Genomic DNA, 4,980 nt, shown 5'->3' with positions numbered 1-4,980 from the left:
TTAGGAATTAAAGTCTTGCTGTAAGAAATGGGTGACTGGAGGCAGGCTTTGAGGATCCAAAGTCAGGTTTTAGTTTCTGTTTGATCTTTGCTTCTTAGATTGTGATGGAATACCACCAACTACCACTTGCTCTTGCTTCCATAACTTCTCTTTCATGATGGACTATAGCACCACAGACTGTAAGTCTATATTTACCCTTCCTCCATTAAGTTGCTTCTTGTCAGAGGTTTTGTCACAATACTGCGAAAATATAACTAATGTAATATAATAGAACTGCACCAGTAAAATTAATTACTCATCTGTACCCACATAACACTTTGTGCAAATAGAATGTATATAACTCTATATATCTATTTACATACTTGACATTTGTTGGGCAGAATGTCATAATCAAGGATAGAAACCTTGTCTCTTTTGTTCATTTTTTACTTGAAGTCTACATAAGTCAAAGTGGACACTAAGCAAATTAATGCTTAAATGAATTAAGCTGATATTTTCCAAAAGATCTTTGTTAAAATATAGCTTGATATTTTATATGAATTCCTACAATGTAAGTATGGATTTTTCTGATTATTATTTGTAAGAACTATAAGAATAAGAATCATAAAAATTAGAATTATACTTGATATAGTTTTCCCTCCTATAGAATTATAGAGGTAACTGGGGTAAAATTGAAGCACTTTGTAGCATAGAAGATAATTTTATTTAATTATTTCTGCTCTATGGTCATTCAGCCACCTGATATTTCTATTACATTATTGGCATATTTTACTTTCAGAACCATGTTCTCCCCTTAATTCAAATGTTTAGAAAATGGTTAAAATAAGTTTATATTTTACTCTGTCTCCTATTGCCACAATGCTAGATCCTAAATATCACCCATTTTTAAGAACTCAAGTGTCGTTACATTTTAGTTATATGGTCTATGTATAATTACTATAAACTGAATTTATCACTTTCTACTTAACAACTAATTTATTTGCAATGTAGAATGATACATACTTGACCAAAATTTTTGTGGGATATGTGTACTACAGGCATTATTTCAACGTTCTATCAGATTGCATATCTTTGGAGCTTTAGTTTCCATAACTATATCATTCTCTATCTCAAATAATTTATACAATGTCTGTTAAATAAGTTGGATCTTTTTGTGTTAATGAAGTTTCCATCATCCATTTTAAATGAAAGTGTTGATGATGGCACAGATTTTTTTCATTATGTAACTCTTTTAAGAAGAGACACTTAAATTTCAAGCGGTTTCCAGTATATTTGTAAATACAGTACTTTATGGACTTTTATCTTCAAATTATTAGTGTCAGTTTGTTGGCTTATCCTTAAAGCTTGACACCAGTAGGAAAAGATGATGGTGGAAAAATGTTTCCTATTATTTCCTGTGCTTTTAAGGAAAATCAAAAAGATATCTTTTACAACCAAGGCTTTGTTGAAAAGCAGTCCTTTTATTTTCCACATTAAATAGACTGAAATGTTTAGAACATACAAGTATCTTAGAGCCTAATCACTATATAAACAAATGATAGTCTTACATAAGAGTGCTCTTTGGTTTCTTACCAGTGAAATATCAATACAATTACTAAATTTATTGTACACTACACAAAATCCAAGGCAAAGAACAAATTTGTTGGGAAGGAATTTATTTACTGTGATTTTTCAGAGTTTTGGTGAGGATTCTGCTACCTCAATTATTTTTCTGTCCCAAGGTTTCTTGGTTATTATAAGCCTGAGGCTTGTTCGAGGTAATACCTGATTGAAAGCACAATTTTCTCGGACAACTTTTCTCATTAGGTCCAAGAAATGCTTACTAAACATGTGCTTCTTCATGACATTGGCAATATGGTAGAAAGTTGAGTGGTTTGCATTGAAAAAAACATTTGCAATTTACAGTTTCGTTAGGAAAGTCATTAAATAGGTCAAACGTATCAGTGATAAAATAAAAATCCCTCAAATGTGAATTGGCTCTGACCGAGGTTGAGAGACTTAAAAATTGTGAGTCAAATATGATGATGCTGCAGGAAATTAATAGTTATCCCTGCACTCTAGCATGGGAGAAATAGTTCTTCAATTTCCTAACTTGACTTCTTCAGAATATGACATGTTTTTTCTACTTCTGGAATTTCTTCACAAGTTCTACTTTTTCTGGCTAATCTACAAATAGAAAGTTACTCAAGACTCAAACTCAAATTATCTGTGTGTCTTTTATTTCTCATCAGATCTCTGGTTTATGACTCCTTTATATAGTAGATAAGAGGCTAGTTAATATTTTCTTTTCGATCTGTACTGCAGTAGATTAAGCAGTTTTTTAAATGCCTATACTATCATTTAAGAATAATTATATTAAAATTATTGCCTGTCCTTTTGGTATATTCACAGAACTGTGAGTATAAATATTAGTGAGAAAAAAATCAGATAATGAGGCATAGTGAAGGGAAAATATACTTAATTAAAATTGTAACACATCTTGTTTCTCGGATTAAGTACTAAGTCATTGAGAATTTTTGAGTAACATTTTCCTTCTCTGGGCATCATTTCCAGGTTTCCATTGTCTGTTAAATGAGTAGGATTGACTAAAATCATTTGAACTATCTCCCACTAAGAGACACACCTTAGTTTTTGGTGATTTCTGGGTTTTCAGAACAAGAATTAAATAAGACTAGTATAAAGTAAATTTGTGCAGCTTGTGACTTCCTCAGAAGCTAGAAGGAGATACTACCATTCAGTCTGTCTACTCTTCTGCTTCTTCCCGCTAAGTCATATCTTTCCCTAAAGCACAGAAAAAAAGAAGCTTGAAGTAAATTAGAAATTGAAGAATACTACTCTTCAGTGGCAGATCTATGTTGAAATACATATGCTTTTTAGATAAAATCTTTTACTTAAGCTCAATCTCAACGTGTATGCATATTCCAAGTCATTTGAACATTAAAAATTGTCCTCTCTCATGTCTATTCAAATTTGCACTCTCCCCCTAACATCTATATCTTTCACTTTGTCAGTTTCTATGGTCAATCTCAATTGTTATTTTAATGAATACTCTGTTTTATACATGAGTCTAGAGAATATCAAGCATTCTCTCCCTCAGGTAAATAAATACAACTTTGTTCTAATGCAGGATAAAAAACATTCTAAGAAGTATTTCATTATTCAAAAGTTCTCATGTATTTATAAAAAAATTCAGATTTCAGATTCAAAGAGTATCTGTCATTATACATTTTATTTACCCATATTAATTGTTAAACATTTGTCCATCTTTTATGTAAAATACTATATTTCAAAATATGGGCTCTTTGAAAGAATAGCTATATATTGACATAATTAAAATGTACATTACCTGATATAGTTTTCAGTTTTATGAGAAAGCACTTGATATCTATTATCTTCATTATATTCAAGAAAGCAATAAAATTCTATCATCAGAAGTCCCTGACTTTTATAATAGATATCATTTGTTTACATTTCTGTCTACTGAAATTTTATGTTTTTATCAGGATCTTCCCAGCTGTTCTCCAGCTTGGAGTTAATTCTCGTTCTCCACTCTGTGATACTACTCTGTGTCTATTTTAATGACAGTGTCATGCTGCTTTATGTGTATAACTTTGTAGTACTTTTTATAACGTCAAACAGTATAATTCTCCCAGTATTGTTGTTTCAATTTTTTATTTTCTGTCTCAATATTACTTTGGATATTCAGGGACTTTGGGAGCTTTATAATAATTTTAGAGTTTCTTTTCCTACTTTCATAGAAACTGTAATTGGAATTTTCATAATGATCATATTTAATTAATAGAGTACATTGGTTTTTGCAGATATTTTCATAATAATTCATCACATCAATAAACGTGGAGTACCACCTCAGTAATTTGTTTCCCTCCATGTCTTTCAACAGTGTTTTGTGACTTTTCATTGTCTTTACTGTCATTGCTATATATTTATATTCTTATAAGCATTTTTTCTTGCTTAAACATTTACTAACAAGTAAATAATTTAAAAGTGATTATTATATTCAGTTTTTATCAGAGATTAAAATGATCCTATAGAACAGATTTTTCAATACATTAAGATATGTCACAGATATGTTTTCTACCATAATTTTTTCATACTTACTCATATTTAGCTATTCATACAGAAGAGACCAGTATGAAGTATGATGGTGTCTAAGATCAAAATCAGTGAACTGAATATATATAATTATATACTATATTTTCATGTATTTAATATAAGTTATTTATATTTATATACTATAAAATATATTTGGGCTGGCGAGATGGCTCAGTGGTTAAAGGCTGGCTGTTCTTCCAGAGGTCCTGAGTTCAATTCCTAGCAACCACATGGTGGCTCAGAACGATCCATAATGAGATCTGGTTACCTCTTCTGACCTGCAAGCATAAACGTAGGCAGAACACTGTATACATAATAAATAAATCTTAACATATATATATATATACACTGTATACATAATAAATATATATATATACTGTATACATAATAAATAAATCTTTATATATATATATATATATGTTTCTATTGCTGCACACAGGACACAGGTTAGAATTAAAGCTAAGATAAACTTTGTAATAGGAAGTGAATACATCAGTAAAATTGTCTTCTATTGTAGAGATAACCTGTTTTTCATTACTTTCAATTGTAGACTAGCATATTTGCTAGTGATTTAATTAGTATAAAATATGGATTGACTTTTAACCTGGAGTCCAAAAGACTGCTGTGGTGGTTTGAATAGGTTATGGCCTCCATAGACTCATGTGTTTGAATGCTTAGCCCATGGGGAGTGGCATTATTAGGAGATGTGGCCTTCTTGGAGTATGTTTGGCCTTGTGGAGTATGTGTGTCACTTTTGGGGCAGACTTTGAGATCCTATATATGCTTAAGCCACGACCACTGCCACAGCTACTTCTGCTGCCTGCAGATCAAGATGTAGAGCTCTTAGTTCATTCTCCAGTACCACAT

Source organism: Peromyscus eremicus, chromosome X (genome assembly GCF_949786415.1).
Source record: "Peromyscus eremicus chromosome X, PerEre_H2_v1, whole genome shotgun sequence".
Taxonomy (NCBI): domain Eukaryota; kingdom Metazoa; phylum Chordata; class Mammalia; order Rodentia; family Cricetidae; genus Peromyscus; species Peromyscus eremicus.
Note: the sequence above shows the minus strand (reverse complement) of the source record.